The 23,459-nt window shown below is 44.9% G+C and overlaps 1 long non-coding RNA gene across 2 annotated transcripts in view; it reads left to right on the top strand.

Moving 5' to 3' along the window:
• The window catches only part of LOC137203462 (uncharacterized), a 405,892-nt gene that overhangs the window by 86,392 nt on the left and 296,041 nt on the right, over positions 1-23,459 (top strand). For both annotated transcript variants that reach the window (XR_010933138.1, XR_010933145.1), the window contains exons 2-3: positions 5,078-5,159; positions 22,184-22,265. This is a non-coding gene — a long non-coding RNA (uncharacterized lncRNA). The remainder of the gene's footprint in view (positions 1-5,077; positions 5,160-22,183; positions 22,266-23,459) is intronic.

The following is a 23,459-nucleotide window of genomic DNA, read 5'->3' on the forward strand; positions in this document are numbered from 1 at the left end:
GATTCTCTTTCAGAGACATAGAAATCCAAAGGTTTTAAGATTTTTACTAGGCAGGTATATTCTTAGGCGTTTAATATGGGGTGTTGATTCCACTTGGTTGAGCAAGGAGTAGCTCTTGTCTATTACATATTTGGCTTATGGAACGGTATCTGTGCTAATTTCAATCTCTGGTTTTATGCAGCACCCCAACTCACCTTTCCCCTTAAGCAAGCATAAGTTGGTTTTCTACATTTGAGACCCTGTTCTGTTTTGTAATTCAGTTCCTGGGTAGCCAAGATTACATTCCGTGTAGTAGTGATAACTTATGATGTTTCTTTTTCTGTGTGACTTATTTCACTTAGAATCATCGTACCTGAATCCACTCAATATGCTGCTATGGGCCTAATGACATAGATTTCATTGCTGAGTGATATTGCATTGTACGTAAGTACCACAACTTCTTTATCCATTTTTCACTTTCTGTGATATTGAACTTGTACCGTAAACGAGGTTCTTGTAAACAGAGCCGTCCCAAACTTTGGGGTGGCTGTGTCTTTTTGATTTTAATTTCCCTAAGCTATAGGACCATAAGTGGAAGTGCCCTAGGCTCTGTTGCTTTGTTTTTTAGATGTTTCAGGAAACACCATACACTTCTCCAGAGTGGCTGTTGGCAATTTACATCCCGCCCATCAGCATAGCAAGGCTCCCAGTTCTCCATGGCCTGTCCTGCCTTTCTGGATTTTACACTTTTTTCAGATGGCCCTTTTGACCGGGGGGCAGTGAGACTTCATTGTAGTGCAGATTTCCTTTGCAAGCTTGCTTGGTTGGCCAAAAAGGGCATATGCGTTTTTTCCTGAATATATTCAGGAAAAAACGCATACGTCCTTTTTGGCCAAGTGCATCATTCTGGACGATCTGCCTCTTTTCCTATGCTTTACATGCAATTCCAGTCTACCTCCTGAAATCGGTTTCCTGCAATTCTGTCCCGCTTTCACGTCCTCTTGGCAGCCTTACTTCAATGTATTTTTGGACGATAGATGTCATTTATAACTCTGCAGGTTTGTGAATGACAGTACCCCTGAGCTCCTCTCTTCAACTCGCTTTCTTGTGAGCTGGCCACAACACCGTAGCCTTGCTTCAGGCCCTAGTGTGGTTCCGGCATGGCACGCTGAGACTTTGGTTAATTCCTCTTGCTGGTGGGAAATGAGAGTTAAATTTGCCCGTCCAGACACCTCCAGCTAGTCTCTCATTGGTTCTCCCTATTCCTGTTCATTTTCCGCAGAAATTGCAAACTGGGCCAAACAGGAAGTTAAAGGCACTGACTCTCCAAGTGGGGAGAGTGTTAGTAAAGCATCTGGAATGTTGCACCCGAGTACCAGGGGACGAAACGTGAGACACATTTGAACACGTTTCCCGATCACACGGTGGATCATACTCTGGGTTCCACATGCATGTTTTAGCTGAAGGAAGATTCCCTTAAACCTGGAGAGTTGAGACCCATGGAATGGGTACCATGCAATATGACTTCAAAGGGTCTGCATTTGCTCACCGAACCTCACCAATCCTATCACTGCTGCGTTTATGCCGCTGTACACACGCTTGTTTCTCTTTCGGAGACATATAAATCCATAAGTTTTAAGATTCTTACTAGTCAGGTATATTCTTAGGCGTTTAATATGGGGTGTTGTGTCCTCTTCATTTAGCAAGGAGCAGCTCTTGTCTATTACATATTTGGCTTATGGAACGGTATCTGTGCTAATTTCAATCTCTGGTTTTATGCAGCACCCCAACTCACCTTTCCCCTTAAGCAAGCATAAGTTGGTTTTCTACATTTGAGACCCTGTTCTGTTTTGTAATTCAGTTCCTGTGTAGCCAAGTTTACATTCCGTGTAGTAGTGATATCTTATGATGTTTCTTTTTCTCTGTGACTTATCTCACTTACAATCATCGTACCTGAATCCACTCATTATGCTGCTACGGGCCTGATGACATAGATTTCATTGCTGATTGATATTGCATTGTACGTAAGTACCACAACTTCTTTATCCATTTTTCACTTTCTGTGATATTGAACTTGTACAGTAAACGAGGTTCTTGTAAACAGAGCCGTCCCAAACTTTGGGGTGGCTGTGTCTTTTTGATTTTAATTTCCCTAAGCTATAGGACCATAAGTGGAAGTGCCCTAGGCTCTGTTGCTTTGTTTTTTAGATGTTTCAGGAAACAGGATACACTTCTCTAGAGTGGCTGTTGGCAATTTACATGCCGCCCATCAGCATAACAAGGCTCCCAGTTCTCCATGCCCTGTCCTGCCTTTTTGGATTTTACACATTTTTCAGATGGCCCTTTTGACCGCGGGGCAGTGAGACTTCATTGTAGTGCAGATTTCCTTTGCAAGCTTGCTTGGTTGGCCAAAAAGTGCGTATGCGTTTTTTCCTGAATATATTCAGGAAAAAACGCATACGCCCTTTTTGGCCAAGTGCATCATGGTGGACGTTCTGACTCTTTTCCTATGCTTTACATGCAATTCCAGTCTACCTCCTGAAATCGGTTTCCTGCAATTCTGCCCCCCTTTCAAGTCCTCTTGGCAGGCTTACTTCAATATATTTTTGGACGATAGCTGTCATTTATAACTCTGCAGGTTTGTGAATTACAGTGCCCCTGAGCTCCTTTCTTCAACTCGCTTTCTTGTGAGCTGGCCGCAACACCGCAGGATTGCTTCAGGCCCTAGTGTGGTTCCGGCATGGCACGCTGAGCCTTTGGTTAATTCCTCTTCCTGGTGGGAAATGAGAGTTAAATTTGCCCGTCCAGACACCTCCAGCTAGTCTCTCATTGGTTCTCCCTATTCCTGTTCATTTTCCGCAGAAATTGCAAACTGGGCCAAACAGGAGGTTAAAGGCACTGACTCTCCAAGTGGAGAGAGTGTTAGTAAAGCATCTGGAATGTTACACCCGAGTACCAGGGGACCAAAACTGACACATTTGAACACGTTTCCCGATCACACGGTGGATCATACTCTGGGTTCCACATGCATGTTTTAGCTGAAGGAAGAATCCCTTAATCCTGGAGAGTTGAGACCCATGGAATGGGTACCATGCAATATGACTTCAAATGGTCTGTATTTGCTCACCGAACCTCACCAATCCTATCACTGCTGCGTTTATGCCACTGAACACATGCTTGATTCTCTTTCGGAGACATATAAATCCATAGGTTTTAAGATTCTTACTAGTCAGGTATATTCTTAGGCGTTTAATACGGAGTGTAGAGTCCACTTCGTTGAGCAAGGAGTAGCTCTTGTCTATTACATATTTGGCTTATGGAACGGTATCTGTGCTAATTTCAATCTCTGGTTTTATGCAGCACCCCAACTCACCTTTCCCCTTAAGCAAGCATAAGTTGGTTTTCTACATTTGAGACCCTGTTCTGTTTTGTAATTCAGTTCCTGTGTAGCCAGGTTTACATTCCGTATAGTAGTGATATCTTATGATGTTTCTTTTTCTCTGTGACTTATCTCACTTACAATCATCGTACCTGAATCCACTCATTATGTTGCTACGGGCCTGATGACATAGGTTTCATTGCTGAGTGATATTGCATTGTACGTAAGTACCACAACTTCTTTATCCATTTTTCACTTTCTGTGATATTGAATTTGTGCTGTAAACGAGGTTCTTGTAAACAGAGCCGTCCCAAACTTTGGGGTGGCTGTGTCTTTTTGATTTTAATTTCCCTAAGCTATAGGACCATAAGTGGAAGTGCCATAGGCTCTGTTGCTTTGTTTTTTACATGTTTCAGGAAACACCATACACTTCTCCAGAGTGGCTGTTGGCAGTTTACATCTCGCCCATCAGCATAACAAGGCTCCCAGTTCTCCATGGCCTGTCCTGCCTTTCTGGATTTTACACTTTTTTCAGATGGCCCTTTTGACCAGGGGGCAGTGAGACTTCATTGTAGTGCAGATTTCCTTTGCAAGCTTGCTTGGTTGGCCAATAAGGGCGTATGCGTTTTTTCCTGAATATATTAAGGAAAAAACGCATACGCCCTTTTTGGCCAAGTGCATCATTGTGGACGTTCTGCCTCTTTTCCTATGCTTTACATGCAATTCCAGTCTACCTCCTGAAATCGGTTTCTTGCAATTCTGCCCCGCTTTCAAGTCCTCTTGGCAGCCTTACTTCAATATATTTTTGGACGATAGCTGTCATTTATAACTCTGCAAGTTTGTGAATTACAGTGCCCCTGAGCTCCTTTCTTCAACTCGCTTTGTTGTGAGCTGGCGGCAACACCGCAGCATTGCTTCAGGCCCTAGTGTGGTTCCGGCATGGCACACTGAGCCTTTGGTTAATTCCTCTTCCTGGTGGGAAATGAGAGTTAAATTTGCCCGTCCAGACACCTCCAGCTAGTCTCTCATTGGTTCTCCCTATTCCTGTTCATTTTCCGCAGAAATTGCAAACTGGGCCAAACAGGAGGTTAAAGGCACTGACTCTCCAAGTGGGGAGAGTGTTAGTAAAGGGTCTGGAATGTTGCACCCGAGTACCAGGGGACAAAAACTGACACATTTGAACACGTTTCCCGATCACACGGTGGATCATACTCTGGGTTCCACATGCATGTTTTAGCTGAAGGAAGAATCCCTTAAACCTGGAGAGTTGAGACCCATGGAATGGGTACCATGCAATATGACTTCAAAGGGTCTGCATTTGTTCACCGAACCTCACCAATCCTATCACTGCTGCGTTTATGCCACTGTACACACGCTTGATTCTCTTTCAGAGGCATAGAAATCCAAAGGTTTTAAGATTTTTACTAGGCAGGTATATTCTTAGGCGTTTAATATGGGGTGTTGATTCCACTTTGTTGAGCAAGGAGTAGCTCTTGTCTATTACATATTTGGCTTATGGAACGGTATCTGTGCTAATTTCAATCTCTGGTTTTATGCAGCACCCCAACTCACCTTTCCCCTTAAGCAAGCATAAGTTGGTTTTCTACATTTGAGACCCTGTTCTGTTTTGTAATTCAGTTCCTGGGTAGCCAAGATTACATTCCGTGTAGTAGTGATAACTTATGATGTTTCTTTTTCTGTGTGACTTATTTCACTTAGAATCATCGTACCTGAATCCACTCAATATGCTGCTATGGGCCTAATGACATAGATTTCATTGCTGAGTGATATTGCATTTTACGTAAGTACCACAACTTCTTTATCCATTTTTCACTTTCTGTGATATTGAACTTGTACCGTAAACGAGGTTCTTGTAAACAGAGCCGTCCCAAATTTTGGGGTGGCTGTGTCTTTTTGATTTTAATTTCCCTAAGCTATAGGACCATAAGTGGAAGTGCCCTAGGCTCTGTTGCTTTGTTTTTTAGATGTTTCAGGAAACACCATACACTTCTCCAGAGTGGCTGTTGGCAATTTACATCCCGCCCATCAGCATAACAAGGCTCCCAGTTCTCCATGGCCTGTCCGGCCTTTCTGGATTTTACAGTTTTTTCAGATGACCCTTTTGACCGGGGGGCAGTGAGACTTCATTGTAGTGTAGATTTCATTTGCAAGCTTGCTAGGTTGGCCAAAAAGGGCGTATACGTTTTTTCCTGAATATATTCAGGAAAAAACGCATACGCCCTTTTTGGCCAAGTGCATCATTGTGGACGTTCTGCCTCTTTTCCTATGCTTTACATGCAATTCCAGTCTACCTCCTGAAATTGGTTTCCTGCAATTCTGACCCGCTTTCAAGTCCTCTTGGCAGCCTTACTTCAATATATTTTTGGACGATAGCTGTCATTTATAACTCTGCAGGTTTGTGAATTACAGTGCCCCTGAGCACCTTTCTTCAACTCGCTTTCTTCTGAGCTGGCCACAACACCGCAGCATTGCTTCAGGCCCTAGTGTGGTTCCGGCATGGCACGCTGAGACTTTGGTTAATTCCTCTTCCTGGTGGGAAATGAGAGTTAAATTTGCCCGTCCAGACACCTCCAGCTAGTCTCTCATTGGTTCTCCCTATTCCTGTTCATTTTCCGCAGAAATTGCAAACTGGGCCAAACAGGAGGTTAAAGGCACTAACTCTCCAAGTGGGGAGAGTGTCAGTAAAGCGTCTGGAATGTTTCCCCCGAGTACCAGGGGACGAAAACTGAGACACATTTGAACACGTTTCCCGATCACACAGTGGATCATACTCTCGGTTCCACATGCATGTTTTAGCTGAAGGAAGAATCCCTTAAACCTGGACAGTTGAGACCCATGGAATGGGTACCATGCAATATGACTTCAAAGGGTCTGCATTTGCTCACCGAACCTCACCAATCCTATCACTGCTGCGTTTATGCCGCTGTACACACGCTTGATTCTCTTTCGGAGACATATAAATCCATAGGTTTTAAGATTCTTACTAGTCAGGTATACTCTTAGGCGTTTAATATGGGACGTTGAGTCCACTTTGTTGAGCAAGGAGTAGCTCTTGTCTATTACATATTTGGCTTATGGAATGGTATCTGTGCTAATTTCAATCTCTGGTTTTATGCAGCACCCCAACTCACCTTTCCCCTTAAGCAAGCATAAGTTGGTTTTCTACATTTGAGACCCTGTTCTGTTTTGTAATTCAGTTCCTGGGTAGCCACGTTTACATTCCGTGTAGTAGTGATAACTTATGATGTTTCTTTTTCTGTGTGACTTATTTCACTTAGAATCATCGTACCTGAATCCACTCATTATGCTGCTATGGTCCTGATGACATAGATTTCATTGCTGAGTGATATTGCATTGTACGTAAGTACCACAACATCTTTATCCATTTTTCACTTTCTGTGATATTGAACTTGTACTTTAAACGAGGTTCTTGTAAACAGAGCAGTCCCAAACTTTGGGGTGGCTGTGTCTTTTTGATTTTAATTTCCCTAATCTATAGGACCATAAGTGGAAGTGCCCTAGGCTCTGTTGCTTTGTTTTTTAGATGTTTCAGGAAACACCATACACTTCTCCAGAGTGGCTGTTGGCAATTTACATCCCGCCCATCAGCATAACAAGGCTCCCAGTTCTCCATGGCCTGTCCTGCCTTTCTGGATTTTATACTTTTTTCAGATTGCCGTTTTGACTGTGGGGCAGTGAGACTTCATTGTAGTGTAGATTTCCTTTGCAAGCTTGCTTGGTTGGCCGAAAAGTGCGTATGCGTTTTTTCCTGAATATATTCAGGAAAAAACGCATACGCCCTTTTTGGCCAAGTGCATCATTGTGGACGTTCTGCCTCTTTTCCTATGCTTTACATGCAATTCCAGTCTACCTCCTGAAATCGGTTTCCTGCAATTCTGACCCGCTTTGAAGTCCTCTTGGCAGCCTTACTTCAATATATTTTTGGACGATAGCTGTCATTTATAACTCTGCAGGTTTGTGAATTACAGTGCCCCTGAGCTCCTTTCTTCAACTCGCTTTCTTGTGAGCTGGCCGCAACACCGCAGCCTTGCTTCAGGCCCTAGTGTGGTTCCGGCATGGCACGCTGAGCCTTTGGTTAATTCCTCTTCCTGGTGGGAAATGAGAGTTAAATTTGCCCGTCCAGACACCTCCAGCTAGTCTCTCATTGGTTCTCCCTATTCCTGTTCATTTTCCGCAGAAATTGCAAACTGGGCCAAACAGGAGGTTAAAGGCACTGACTCTCCAAGTGGGGAGAGTGTTAGTAAAGCGTCTGGAATGTTGCACCCGAGTACCAGGGGACGAAAACTGACACATTTGAACACGTTTCCCGATCACATGGTGAATCATACTCTGGGTTCCACATGCATGTTTTAGCTGAAGGAAGAATCCCTTAAACCTGGAGAGTTGAGACCCATGGAATGGGTACCATGCAATATGACTTCAAAGGGTCTGCATTTGTTCACCGCACCTCACCAATCCTATCACTGCTGTGTTTATGCCGCTGTACACACACTTGATTCTCTTTTGGAGACATATAAATCCATAACTTTTAAGATTCTTACTAGTCAGGTATATTCTTAGGCGTTTAATATGGGGTGTAGAGTCCACTTCGTTGAGCAAGGAGTAGCTCTTGTCTATTACATATTTGGCTTATGGAACGGTATCTGTGCTAATTTCAATCTCTGGTTTTATGCAGCACCCCAACTCACCTTTCCCCTTAAGCAAGCATAAGTTGGTTTTCTACATTTGAGACCCTGTTCTGTTTTGTAATTCAGTTCCTGTGTAGCCAAGTTTACATTCCGTATAGTCGTGATATCTTATGATGTTTCTTTTTCTGTGTGACTTATTTCACTTAGAATCATCGTACTTGAATCCACTCATTATGCTGCTATGGTCCTGATGACATAGATTTCATTGCTGAGTGACATTGCATTGTACGTAAGTACCACAACTTCTTTATCCATTTTTCACTTTCTGTGATATTGAACTTGTACCGTAAACGAGGTTCTTGTAAACAGAGCCGTCCCAAACTTTGGGGTGGCTGTGTCTTTTTGATTTTAATTTCCCTAAGCTATAGGACCATAAGTGGAAGTGCCCTAGGCTCTGTTGCTTTGTTTTGTAGATGTTTCAGGAAACACCATACACTTCTCCAGAGTGGCTGTTGGCAATTTACATCCCGCCCATCAGCATAACAAGGCTCCCAGTTCTCCATGGCCTGTCCTGCCTTTCTGGATTTTACACTTTTTTCAGATGGCCCTTTTGACCGGGGGGCAGTGAGACTTCCTTGTAGTGCAGATTTCCTTTGCAAGCTTGCTTGGTTGGCCAAAAAGGGCGTATGCGTTTTTTCCTGAATATATTCAGGAAAAAACGCATACGCCCTTTTTGGCCAAGTGCATCATTGTGCACGTTCTGCCTCTTTTCCTATGCTTTACATGCAATTCCAGTCTACCTCCTGAAATAGGTTTCCTGCAATTGTGCCCCACTTTCAAGTCCTCTTGGCAGCCTTACTTCAACATATTTTTGGACGATAGTTGTCATTTATAACTCTGCAGGTTTGTGAATTACAGTGCCCCTGAGCTCCTTTCTTCAACTCGTTTTCTTGTGAGCTGGCGGCAACACCGCAGCATTGCTTCAGGCCCTAGTGTGGTTCCGGCATTGCATGCTGAGCCTTTGGTTAAAAACTCTTTCTGGTGGGAAATGAGCGTTAAATTTGCCCGTCCAGACACCTCCAGCTAGTCTCTCATTGGTTCTCCCTATTCCTGTTCATTTTCCGCAGAAATTGCAATCTGGGCCAAACAGGAGGATAAAGACACTGACTCTCCAAGTGGGGAGAGTGTTAGTAAAGTGTCTGGAATGTTGCACCCAAGTAACAGCAGACGAAAAGTGAGACACATTTGAACACGTTTCCCGATCACACGGTGGATCATACTCTGGGTTCCACATGTATGTTTTAGCTGAAGGAAGAATCACTTAAACCTGGAGAGTTGAGACCCATGGAATGGGTACCATGCAATATGACTTCAAAGGGTCTGCATTTGCTCACCGAACCTCACCAATCCTATCACTGCTGCGTTTATGCCGCTGTACGCACGCTTGATTCTCTTTCGGAGACATATAAATCCATAGGTTTTAAGATTCTTACTAGTCAGGTATATTCTTAGGCGTTTAATATGGGGTGTTGAGTCCATTTCGTTGAGCAAGGAGTAGCTCTTGTCTATTACATATTTGGCTTATGGAACGGTATCTGTGCTAATTTCAATCTCTGGTTTTATGCAGCACCCTAACACACCTTTCTCCTTAAGCAAGCATATGTTGGTTTTCTACATTTGAGACCCTGTTCTGTTTTGTAATTCAGTTCCTGTGTAGCCAAGTTTACATTCCGTGTAGTAGTGATATCTTGTGATGTTTCTTTTTCTGTGTCACTTATTTCACTTAGAATCATCGTACCTGAATCCACTCATTATGTTGCTACGGGCCTGATGACATAGATTTCATTGCTGAGTGATATTGCATTGTACGTAAGTACCACAACTTCTTTATCCATTTTTCGCTTTCTGTGATATTGAACTTCTACCATAAACGAGGTTCTTGTAAACAAAGCCATCCCAGACTTTGGGGTGGCTGTGTCTTTTTGATTTTAATTTCCCTAAGCTATAGGACCATAAGTGGAAGTGCCCTAGGCTCTGTTGCTTTGTTTTTTAGATGTTTCAGGAAACACCATACACTTCTCCAGAGTGGCTGTTGGCAATTTACATCCCGCCCATCAGCATAACAAGGCTCCCAGTTCTCCATGGCCTGTCCTGCCTTTCTGGATTTTACACTTTTTTCAGATGGCCCTTTTGACCAGGGGGCAGTGAAACTTCATTGTAGTGCAGATTTCCTTTGCAAGCTTGCTTGGTTGGCCAAAAAGTGCGTATGCGTTTTTTCCTGAATATATTCAGGAAAAAACGCATACGCCCTTTTTGGCCAAGTGCATCATTGTGGACGTTCTGCATCTTTTCCTATGCTTTACATGCAATTCCAGTCTACCTCCTGAAATCGGTTTCCTGCAATTATGCCATGCTTTCAAGTCCTCTTGGCAGTCTTACTTCAATATATTTTTGGACGATAGCTGTCATTTATAACTCTGCCGGTTTGTGAATGACAGTGCCCCTGAGCTCCTTTCTTCAACTCGCTTTCTTGTGAGCTGGCCGCAACACCACAGGATTGCTTCAGACCCTAGTGTGGTTCCGGCATGGCACGCTGAGCCTTTGGTTAATTCCTCTTCCTGGTGGGAAATGAGTTAAATTTGCCCATCCAGACACCTCAAGCTCTTCTCTCATTGGTTCTCCCTATTCCTGTTCATTTTCCACAGAAATTGCAAACTGGGCCAAACAGGAGATTAAAGGCACTGACTCTCCAAGTGGGGAGAGTGTTAGTAAAGCATCTGGAATGTTGCACCCGAGTACCAGGGGACGAAAACTGAGACACATTTGAACACGTTTCCCGATCACATGGTGGATCATACTCTGGGGTCCAAATGCATGTTTTAGCTGAAGGAAGAATCCCTTAAACCTGGAGAGTTGAGACCCATGGAATGGGTACCATGCAATATGACTTCAAAGGGTCTGCATTTGCTCACCAAACCTCACCAATCCTATCACTGCTGCATTTATGCCACTGTACACACGCTTGTTTCTCTTTCGGAGACATATAAATCCATAGGTTTTAAGATTCTTACTAGTCAGGTATATACTTAGGCATTTAATATGGGGTGTTGAGTCCACTTCGTTGAGCAAGGAGTAGCTCTTGTCTATTACATATTTGGCTTATGGAATGGTATCGGTGCTAATTTCAATCTCTGGTTTTATGCAGCACCCCAACTCACCTTTCCCCTTAAGCAAGCATAAGTTGGTTTTCTACATTTGAGACCCTGTTCTGTTTTGTAATTCAGTTCCTGTGTATCCAAGTTTACATTCCGTGTAGTAGTGATATCTTATGATGTTTCTTTTTCTGTGTGACTTATTTCACTTAGAATCATCGTATCTGAATCCACTCATTATGCTGCTACGGGCCTGATGAAATAGATTTCATTGCTGAGTGATATTGCATTGTACCTAAGTACCACAACTTCTTTATCCATTTTCTGCTTTCTGTGATATTGAACTTGTACCGTAAATGAGGTTCTTGTAAACAGAGCTGTCCCAAACTTTGGCTTGGCGGTGTCTTTTTTATTTTAATTTCCCTAAGCTATAGGACCATATGTGGAACTGCCCTAGGCTCTGTTGCTTTGTTTTTTAGATGTTTCAGGAAACACAATACACTTCTCCAGAGTGGCTGTTGGCAATTTACATGCCGCCCATCAGCATAACAAGGCTCCCAGTTCTCCATGGCCTGTCCTGCCTTTCTGGATTTTACACTTTTTTCAGATGGCCCTTTTGACCGGGGGGCAGTGAGACTTCATTGTAGTGCAGATTTCCTTTGCAAGCTTGCTTGGTTGGCCAAAAAGGGCGTATGCGTTTTTTCCTGAATATATTCAGGAAAAAACGCATACGCCCTTTTTGGCCAAGTGCATCATTGTGGACGTTCTGCCTCTTTTCCTTTGCTTTACATGCAATTCCAGTCTACCTCCTGAAATCGGTTTCCTGCAATTCTGCCCCGCTTTCAAGTCCTCTTCGCAGCCTTACTTCAATATATTTTTGGACGATAGCTGTCATTTATAACTCTGCAGGTTTGTGAATTACAGTGCCCCTAAGCTCCTTTCTTCAACTTGCTTTCTTGTGAGCTGGCCGCAACACCGCAGCATTGCTTCAGGCCCTAGTGTGGTTCCGGCATGGCACGCTGAGCTTTTGGTTAATTCCTCTTCCTTTTCGGAAATGAGAGTTAAATTTGCCTGTCCAGACACCTCCAGCTACTCTCTCATTGGTTCTCCCTATTCCTGTTCATTTTCCGCAGAAATTGCAAACTGGGCCAAACAGGAGGATAAAGGCACTGACTCTCCAAGTGGGGAGAGTGGTAGTAAAGTGTCTGGAATGTTGCACCCGAGTACCAGGGGACGAAAACTGAGACACATTTGAACACGTTTCCCGATCACACGGTGGATCATACTCTGGGTTCCACATGCATGTTTTAGCTGAAGGAAGAATCCGTTAAACCTGGAGAGTTGAGACCCATGGAATGGGTACCATGCAATATGACTTCAAAGGGTCTGCATTTGCTCACCGAACCTCACCAATGCTATCACTGCTGCGTTTATGCCGCTGTACACACGCTTGATTCTCTTTCGGAGACATATAAATCCAGAGGTTTTAAGATTCTTACTAGTCAGGTATATTCTTAGGCGTTTAATATGGGGTGTTGAGTCCATTACGTTGAGCAAGGAGTTGCTCTTGTCTATTACATATTTGGCTTATGGAACGGTATCTGTGCTAATTTCAATCTCTGGTTTTATGCAGCACCCCAACTCACCTTTCCCCTTAAGCAAGCATAAGTTGGTTTTCTACATTTGAGACCCTGTTCTGTTTTGTAATTCAGTTCCTGTGTAGCCAAGTTTACATTCCGTGTAGTAGTGATATCTTATGATGTTTCTTTTTCTGTGTGACTTATTGCACTTAGAATCATCGTACCTGAATCCACTCATTATGCTGCTATGGGCCTGATGACATAGATTTCATTGCTGAGTGATATTGCATTGTACGTAAGTACCACAACTTCTTTATCCATTTTTCGCTTTCTGTGATAATTGAACTTGTACCGTAAACGAGGTTCTTGTAAACAAAGACATCCCAGACTTTGGGATGCCTGCGTCTTTTTGATTTTAATTTCCTTAAGCTATAGGACCATAAGTGGAAGTTCCCTAGGCTCTGTTGTTTTGTTTTTTAGATGTTTCAGGAAACACCATACACTTCTCCAGAGTGGCTGTTGGCAATTTACATCCCGCCCATCAGCATAACAAGGCTCCCAGTTCTCCATGGCCTGTCCTGCCTTTCTGGATTTTACACTTTTTTCAGATGGCCCTTTTGACCGGGGGGCAGTGAGACTTCATTGTAGTGCAGATTTCCTTTGCAAGCTTGCTTGGTTGGCCAAAAAGTGCGTATGCGTTTTTTCCTGAATATATTCAGGAAAAAACGCATACGCCCTTTTTGGCCAAGTGCATCATTGTGGACGTTCTGCCTCTTTTCCTATGCTTTACATGTAATTCCAGTCTACCTCCTGAAATCAGTTTCCTGTAATTCTGCCCCGCTTTCAAGTCCTCTTCGCAGCCTTACTTCAATATATTTGTGGACGATAGCTGTCATTTATAACTCTGCAGGTTTTTGAATTACAGTTCCCCAGAGCTCCTTTCTTCAACTCGCTTTCTTGTGAGCTGGCCGCAAACCCGCAAGACTGCTTCAGGCCCTAATCTGCTTCTGGCAGGGCATGCTGAGCCTTTGGTTAATTCCTCTTCCTGGTGGGAAATGAGAGTTAAATATGCCCGTCCAGACACCTACCTCACTCTCAACCCCTTGGTGATGTGGGTCCTCTGGTTTGTGGCCACCTTTATGGGTTCCTCACCTTTCGATGATGTGGCCCCACTAGTGTGAGGATGCTCCTGCCTGGTTCTCATCCACGTGGTTATGTGGACCCCCTGGTGAGAGTCTGTTCCTGGCTGTGTTCCTCACCCTTCTGTGAGGGAGACCCTCTGCTGATAAGTCACTCCTGCATGGCTGGCACACATTGCCTTGGTGAAGTCAGCCGTGTGGTGGCAGTTGGAGCGTGCTGGGAATCTCCTCCCCCCGGTGATGAGGGCCCTCTTGCGTCAGGCCCTAACTTCTGGGCTCACCAAATTTTCTTAGTGAGCCTAGTGATGCTTGGGCACTCCTCTTAGGATCCCATCTCCATGGGGATGTGGGCCTTCTGCTCTGAGGTCCCAACGGCTGGGTTGTTCACATTTTCATGATGTGGGCTCTCTGGTGTTAGTTCACAGAGGCCTGGATCCCATAGCCTCTGTGTTCTTGGCCGCCTGCTGGGAGGTTCCAACTGCTGAATTCCTCACTTTTTTAATTTTTTGGGCCCTCTGTTGTGAGGATCCTCTTGCCTGCCTCACTCCCAGCCCCGTCGTGATGTGTGTCCTCTGGTTTGAGGCCACATGTGCTGGGTTCCTCACCTTTCGATGATGTGGGACCAATGGTCTTAGGAGACTCCTGCCTGGTTCACATCCCCTTGGTGATGTGGGCCCTCTGTTGAGAGTCTGATCCTGGCTGGGTTCCTCACCCATCTGTGAGGTGGGCCGTCTGCTGTGAGGTCACTCCTGCCTGGCTTGCTCACCTCGCCTTGTGGACATGAGCCCTCTGGTGGCACTTGGAGCCTGCTGGGAGCCTCCTCCCCTCGGTGATGAGGGCCCTCTTGCCTTAGGCCATAACTGCTGGGCTCCCCACATTTTCTGATGTGCGCCAAGTGAGTGAGGACACTCTTGCCAGGTTCCCATCCCCATGGGGATATGGGCCTTCTGCTCTGAGGTCAAAACAGCTGGCTTGCTCACAGTACCATGATGTGGGCCCTCTGCTATGAGTTCACTCTGGCAAGGATCCCTTATCATCGGTGCTCTGAGCCGCCTGCTGGGAGGTTCCAACTGCTGGATTCCTCAAATTTTTTATTCTATGTGCCCTCTGTTGTGAGGCTCCTCCTGCCTGCCTCGCTGCCAGCCCCTTGGTGATGACTGTCCTATGGCTTGAGGCCACATGTGCTGCGTTCCTCACCTTTCGATGATGTGGCCCCACTCGTGTGAGGACACTCCTGCCTGGTTCCCATCCCCTTGGTGAGGTGGGCCCTCTGGCGAGAGTCTAATCCTGGCTGGGTCCCTCAACGTTCTGTGAGGTAGTCCCTCTGCTGTGAGGTCACTCCTGCCTGGCTGGCACACGTCACCTTGGAGATGTGAGACATCTGGTGGCAGTTGGAGCAGGCAGGGTGCCTCCTCCTCTCGGTGATGACGGCCCTCTGGCGTCAGGCACTAAATGGTGGGCTCCCCACATTTTCTGATGTGCGCCCAGTGGTGCGAGGACAGTCCAGCCAGGTTCCCATTCCCATGGGGATGTGGGCCTTCTGCACTGAGGTCCCAACGCCTGGGTTGCTCACAGTTTTATGATGTGGGCCCTCTGCTGTGAGTTCACTGCGGCCTGGATCCCATAGCCTCGGTGTTCTGAGCTGCCTGCTGGAAGGTCTAAATGCTGGAATCCTCACGTTTTTTATATTATGTGCCCTGTGTTGTGAGGCTACTCCTGCCTGCCTCACTCCAAGGCCCTTGGTGATGTGGGTCCTCTGGTTTGAGGACACATGTGCTGGGTTCCTCACCTTAAGATGATGAGGCCCCACTGGTGTGAGGATACTCCTGCCTGGTTCCAATCCATTTGGTGATGTGGGCCCTCTGGTGCGAGTCTGATCCTGACTGGGTTCGTCACACTTCTCTGAGGTGGGCCCTCTGCTGTGAGATCATTCGTGCCTGGTTGGCACACATCGCCTTGGTGACGTCAGCCCTCTGGTGGCAGTTGGAGCCTGCTGGGAGCCTCCTTCCCTTGGTGATGAGGGTCCTCTGGCGTCAGGCCCTAACTGCTGGTCGCCCAAAATTTTCTGATACGTTCTCAGTGGTGCGAGGACACTCCTACCAGATTTATATCCCCATGGGGATGTGGGCCTCCTGCTCTGAGGTCCCAATGGCTGGGTGGCTCAGTTTCATGACATGGGCCCTCTTCTGTGAGTTCACTGTGGCCTGGATCTCAGAGCCTCGGTGCTCTGGGCCGCCTGCTGGGAGGTTCCAACTGCTGGATTCCTCACTTTTTTATTCTATGGGTCCAGTGTTGTGAGGCTACTCCTGCCTGCCTCACTCCGAGGCCCTTGGTGATGTGGGTCCTCTGGTTTGAGGACACATGTGCTGAGTACCTCACCTTTCGATGATGTGGCCCCACTGGTGTGAAGACACTCCTGCCTGGTTGCAGTTGGAGCCTGCTGGGAATCTCCTCCCCTCGGTTATGAGAGCTCTGGATAAAACACATATGCCCCTTTTTGCCAAGTGCATTATTTTCCAAGTTCTGTCTCTTTTCCTATGCTTTAAGAGCAACTCCCGTGTACCTTCTGAAATCGGTTTCCTGCAATTCTGCCCCGCATTCAAGTGCTCTTCTCAGCCTTACTTCAGTAAAATTTTGGATGATAGCTGTCATTTATAACTCTGCAGGTTTGTGAATTACAGTGCCCCTGAGCTCTTTTCTTCAACTCGCTTTCTTGTGAGCTGGCCGCAAAACCACAGGATCTCTTCAGGTCCTAATATGATTCCAGCATGGCACGCGGAGCCTTTGGTTCATTCGTATTCCTGGTGGTAAATGAGAGTTAAATTTGCCCGTCCAGACACCTACATATAGTCTCTCATTGGTTCTCCGTATTCCTGTTCATCTTCCGCAGAAATTGCAAACTGGGCCACACAGGAGGTTAAAGGCACTGACTCTCCAAGTGGGGAGAGTGTTAGTAAAGCGCCTGGAAAGTTGCACCAAGCACCAGGGGATGAAAAATGAGATACATTTAAAAACGTTTCCCGATCATACGGCGGATCATACTCTGGGTTCCACATGCATGTTTTAGCTGAAGGAAGAATCCCTTGCACCGGGAGACTTGGGACCCATGGAATGGGTACCATGCAGTATGACTTCAAAGGGTCTGCATTTGCTCACCGAACATCACCAATCCTATCACTGCTGCATTTATGCCGCTGTACACACGCTTGATTCTCTTTCAGAGACATATAAATCCATAGGTTTTAAGATTCTTACTAGTCAGGTATATTCTTAGGCGTTTAATATGTCGTGTAGAGTCCACTTCGTTGAGCAAGGAGTAGCTCTTGTCTATTACATATTTGGCTTATGGAACGGTATCTGTGCTAATTTCAATCTCTGCTTTTTTGCAGCACCCAAACTCACCTTTCCCTTAAGCAAGCATAAGTTGGTTTTCTACATTTGAGACCCTTTTCTGTTTTGTAATTCAGTTCCTGTGTAGCCAAGTTTACATTCCGTGTATTAGTGATATCTTATGATGTTTCTTTTTCTGTGTGACTTATTTCACTTAGAATCATCATACCTGAATCCACTAATTATGCTGCTACAGGCCTGATGACATAGATTTCATTGCTGAGTGATATTGCATTGTACGTAAGTACCACAACTTCTTTATCCATTTTTCGCTTTCTGTGATAATGAACATGTACCGTAAATGAGGTTCTTGTAAAGAGAGCCATCCCAAACTTTGGGTGGCTGTGTCTTTTTGATTTTAATTTCCCTAAGCTATAGGACCATAAGTGGAAGTGTCCTAGGCTCTGTTGCTTTGTTTTTTAGATGTTTCAGGAAACACCATACACTTCTCCAGAGTGGCTGTTGGCAATTTACATCCCGCCCATCAGCATAGCAAGGCTCCCAGTTCTCCATGGCCTGTCCGGCCTTTCTGGATTTTACACTTTTTTCAGATGGCCCTTTTGACCGGGGGGCAGTGAGACTTCATTGTAGTGCAGATTTCCTTTGCAAGCTTGCTTGGTTGGCCAAAAAGGGCGTATGCGTTTTTTCCTGAATATATTCAGGAATAAACTAATATGCCCTTTTTGGCCAAGTGCATCATTGTGGACGTTCTGCCTCTTTCCGATGCTTTACATGCAATTCCAGTCTACCTCCTGAAATCGGTTTCCTGCAATTCTGCCCCGATTTCAAGTCCTCTTGGCAGCCTTACTTCAATATATTTTTGGACGATAGCTGTCATTTATAACTCTGCCGGTTTGTGCATTACAGTGACCCTGAGCTCCTTTCTTCAACTCGCTTTCTTGTGAGCTGGCCGCAACACCGCAGGATTGCTTCAGGCCCTAGTGTGGTTCCGGCATGGCACGCTGAGCCTTTGGTTAATTCCTCTTCCTGGTGGGAAATGAGAGTTAAATTTGCCCGTCCAGATACCTCCAGCTAGTCTCTCATTGGTTCTCCCTATTCCTGTTCATTTTCCGCAGAAATTGCAAACTGGGCCAAACAGGAGGTTAAAGGCACTGACTCTCCAAGTGGAGAGAGTGTTAGTAAAGCGTCTGGAAAGTTGCACCCGAGTACCAGGGGACGAAAACTGAGACACATTTGAACACGTTTCCCGATCACATGGTGGATCATACTCTGGGTTCCACATGCATGTTTTAGCTAAAGGAAGGATCCCTTAAACATGGAGAGTTGAGACCTATGGAATGGGTACCATGCAATATGACTTCAAAGGGTCTGCATTTGCTCACCGAACCTCACCAATCCTATCACTGCTGCGTTTATGCCGCTGTACACATGCTTGATTCTCTTTCGGAGACATATAAATCCATAGGTTTTAAGATTCTTACTAGTCAGGTATATTCTTAGGCGTTTAACATGGGGTGTGGAGTCCACTTCGTTGAGCAAGCAGTAGCCCTTGTCTATTACATATTTGGCTTATGGAACGGTATCTGTGCTAATTTCAATCTCTGGTTTTATGCAGCAACCCAACTCACCTTTCCCCTTTAGCAAGCATAAGTTGGTTTTGTACATATGAGACCCTGTTCTGTTTTGTAATTCAGTTCCTGTGTAGCCAAGTTTACATTCCATGTAGTAGTGATATCTTATGATGTTTCTTTTTCTGTGTGACTTATTTCACTTAGAATCATCGTACCTGAATCCACTCATTATGCTGCTATGGGCCTGATGACATAGATTACATTGCTGAGTGATATTACATTGTACGTAAGTACCACAACTTCTTTATCCATTTTTCGCTTTCTGTGATATTGAACTTGTACCGTAAACGAGGTTCTTGTAAACAGAGCCGTCCCAAACTTTGGGGTGGCTGTGTCTTTTTTATTTTAATTTCCCTATGCTCTAGGACCATAAGTGGAAGTGCCCTAGGCTCTGTTGCTTTGTTTTTTAGATGTTTCAGGAAACACCATACACTTCTCCAGAGTGGCTGTTGGCAATTTACATCCCGCCCATCAGCATAACAAGGCTCCCAGTTCTCCATGGCCTGTCCTGCCTTTCTGGATTTTACACTTTTTTCAGATGGCCCTTTTGACCGGGGGTCAGTGAGACTTCATTGTAGTGCAGATTTCCTTTGCAAGCTTGCTTGGTTGGCCAAAAAGGGCGTATGCGTTTTTTCCTGAATATATTCAGGAAAAAACGCATACGCCCTTTTTGGCCAAGTGCATTATTGTGCACGTTCTGCCTCTTTTCCTATGCTTTACATGCAATTCCAGTCTACCTCCTGAAATCGGTTTCCTGCAATTCTGCCACGCTTTCAAGTCCTCTTGGCAGTCTTACTTCAATATATTTTTGGACAATAGCTGTCATTTATAACTCTGCCGGTTGGTGAATGACAGTGCCCCTGAGCTCCTTTCTTCAACTCGCTTTCTTGTGAGCTGGCCGCAACACCACAGGATCGCTTCAGACCCTAGTGTGGTTCTGGCATGGCACGCTGAGCCTTTGGGTAATTCCTCTTCCTGGTGGGAAATGAGAGTTAAATTTGCCCGTCCAGACACCTCCAGCTCTTCTCTCATTGGTTCTCCCTATTCCTGTTCATTTTCCGCAGAAATTGCAAACTGGGGCAAACAGGAGATTAAAGGCAGTGACTCTCCAAGTGGGGAGAGTGTTAGTAAAGCGTCTGGAATGTTGCACATGAGAACCAGGGGACGAAAACTGAGACACATTTGAACACGTTTCGCGATCACATGGTGAATCATACTCTGGGTTCCAAATGCATGTTTTAGCTGAAGGAAGAATCCCTTAAACCTGGAGAGTTGAGACACATGAAATGGGTACCATGCAATATGACTTCAAAGGGTCTGCATTTGCTCACCGAACCTCACCATCCTATCACTGCTGCATTTATGCCACTGTACACATGCTTGATTCTCTTTCTGAGACATATCTATCCATAGCTTTTAAGATTCTTACTAGTCAGGTATATACTTAGACATTTAATATGGGATGTTTGGTCCATTTCGTTAAGCAAGGAGTAGCTCTTGTCTATTACATATTTGGCTTATGGAACGGTATCTGTGCTAATTTCAATCTCTGGTTTTATGCAGCACCCCAACTCACCTTTCGCCTTAAGCAAGCATAAGTTGGTTTTCTACATTTGAGACCCTGTTCTGTTTTGTAATTCTGTTCCTGTGTAGCCAGGTTTACATTCCGTGTAGTAGTGATATCTTATGATGTTTCTTTTTCTGTGTGACTTATTTCACTTAGAATCATCGTACCTGAATGCACTCATTATGCTGCTACGGGCCTGATGACATAGATTTCATTGCTTAGTGATATTGCATTGTACGTAAGTACCACAACTTCTTTATCCATTTTTCACTTTCTGTGATATTGAACTTGTACCGTAAACGAGGTTCTTGTAAACAGAGCCGTCCCAAACTTTGGGGTGGCTGTGTCTTTTTGATTTTAATTTCCCTAAGCTATAGGACCATAAGTGGAAGTGCCCTAGGCTCTGTTGCTTTGTTTTTTAGATGTTTCAGGAAACACCATACACTTCTCAGAGTGGCTGTTGGCAATTTACATCCCGCCCATCAGCATAACAAGGCTCCCAGTTCTCCATGGCCTGTCCCGCCTTTCTGGATTTTACACTTTTTTCAGATGGCCCTTTTGACCAGGGGGCAGTGAGACTTCATTGTAGTGCAGATTTCCTTTGCAAGCTTGCTTGGTTGGCCAAAAAGGGCGTATGCGTTTTTTCCTGAATGTATTCAGGAAAAAACGCATTCGCTCTTTTTGGCCAAGTGCATCATTGTGGACGTTCTGCCTCTTTTCCTATGCTTTACATGCAATTCCAGTCTACCTCCTGAAATCGGTTTCCTGCAATTCTGCCCCACTTTCAAGTCCTCTTGGCAGCCTTAATTCAATATATTTTTGGACAAAAGCTGTCATTTATAACTCTGCAGGTTTGTGAATGACAGTGCCCCTGGGCTCCTTTCTTCAACTCGCTTTCTTGTGAGCTGGCCGCAACACCACAGGATCGCTTCAGACCCTAGTGTGGTTCTGGCATGGCACGCTGAACCTTTGGTTAATTCCTCTTCCTGGTGGGAAATGAGAGTTTAATTTGCCCGTCCAGACACCTCCAGCTAGTCTCTCATTGGTTCTCCCTATTCCTGTTCATTTTCTGCAGAAATTGCAAACTGGGCCAAACAGGAGGTTAAAGGCACTGACTCTCCAAGTGAGGAGAGTGTTAGTAAAGTGTCTGGAATGTTGCACCTGAGTACCAGGGGACGAAAACTGAGACACATTTGAACATGTTTCCCGAACACACGGTGGATCATAATCTGGGTTCCACATGCATGTTTTAGCTGAAGGAAGAATCCCTTAAACCTGGAGAGTTGAGAACCATGGAATGGGTACCATGCAATATGACTTCAAAGGGTCTGCATTTGCTCACCGAACCTCACCAATCCTATCACTGCTGCGTTTATGCTGCTGTACACATGCTTGATTCTCTTTCGAAGACATATAAATCCATAGGTTTTCAGATTCTTACTAGTCAGGTATATTCTTAGGCGTTTAATATGGGGTGTTGAGTCCACTTCGTTGAGCAAGGAGTAGCTCTTGTCTATTACATATTTGCCTTATGGAATGGTATCTGTGCTAATTTCAATCTCTGGTTTTATGCAGCACCCCAACTCACCTTTCCCCTTAAGCAAGCATAAGTTGGTTTTCTACATTTGAGACCCTGTTCTCTTTTGTAATTCAGTTCCTGTGTAGCCAAGTTTACATTCCGTGTAGTAGTGATATCTTATGATGTTTCTTTTTCTCTGTGACTTATTGCACTTAGAATCATCGTACCTGAATCCACTCATTATGCTGCTATGGGCCAGATGACATAGATTTCATTGCTGAGTGATATTGCATTGTACGTAAGTACCACAACTTCTTTATCCATTTTGCGCTTTCTGCGATATTGAACTTGTACCGTAAACGAGGTTCTTGTAAACAGAGCCGTCCCAAACTTTGGGGTGGCTGTGTCTTTTTGATTTTAATTTCCCTAAGCTATAGGACCATAAGTGGAAGTGCCCTAGGCTCTGTTGCTTTGTTTTTTAGATGTTTCAGGAAACACCATACACTTCTCCAGAGTGGCTGTTGGCAATTTACATCCCGCCCATCAGCATAACAAGGCTCCCAGTTCTCCATGGCCTGTCCTGCCTTTCTGGATTTTACACTTTTTTCAGATGGCCCTTTTGACCGGGGGGCAGTGAGACTTCATTGTAGTGCAGATTTCCTTTGCAAGTTTGCTTGGTTGGCCGGAAAGTGCATATGCGTTTCTTCCTGAATATATTCAGGAAAAAACGCATACGCACTTTTTGGTCAAGTGCATCATTGTCGACGTTCTGAGTCTGTTCATGTTTTCAATGCAATTCCAGTCTACCTCTTGAAATCGGTTTCCTGCAATTCTGCCTTGCTGTCAGTGCCTCTTCATAGCCTCACCTCAATATACTTTTGGAAAATAGTTGGCCTGTATAACTCTGCAGGTTTTTGAATTGCAGTGGCCCTTAGCTCCATTTTTCAGCTCTTATATTTGTGATCTTGCCTCATATCCACAGGATTTCTTCAGGCCCTATTCTTCTTCTGGGGCGCCTTGCTCTGCCTTTGGTTAATTCTTCTTCCTGATGTGAAATTAGAGTGACATGTGCCCATTGAAACCGCTACAGCTATTTTCTCACTGGTTCCCCCTATTCCCATTCATCCTCCGCACTAACTGCAGACTGTGCGATACCGGAACTTAAAGGCATTGACTCTCCATGTGGGGATGTTGTTAGTAAAGTGGCTGGAATGTTGATCCGGAGCCCCAGGAGAGGAAAATGAGGTGCGTTTTAGAAACCTTTCCCGATCATATGGTATACCATCCGCTGGATTTCCCATGCATGGTTTAGCTGTAGGAAGATTCCCTTCAACCTGGAGTGTTGGGACCCTTGGAATGAGTAGCATGAAGTATTGCATTAAACTTTCGGCAGTTGCTCACCAAAGCTCACCAATCCTCTCAGCCCCAAGTGTCCAGCCTTATGTCTTATCCAGCTGTGGGTTTATATGTGGTCATTCCAGGTTGCATCACA

The sequence above is a fragment of the Pseudorca crassidens genome, chromosome 1, assembly GCF_039906515.1.
Source record: "Pseudorca crassidens isolate mPseCra1 chromosome 1, mPseCra1.hap1, whole genome shotgun sequence".
NCBI lineage: Eukaryota > Metazoa > Chordata > Mammalia > Artiodactyla > Delphinidae > Pseudorca > Pseudorca crassidens.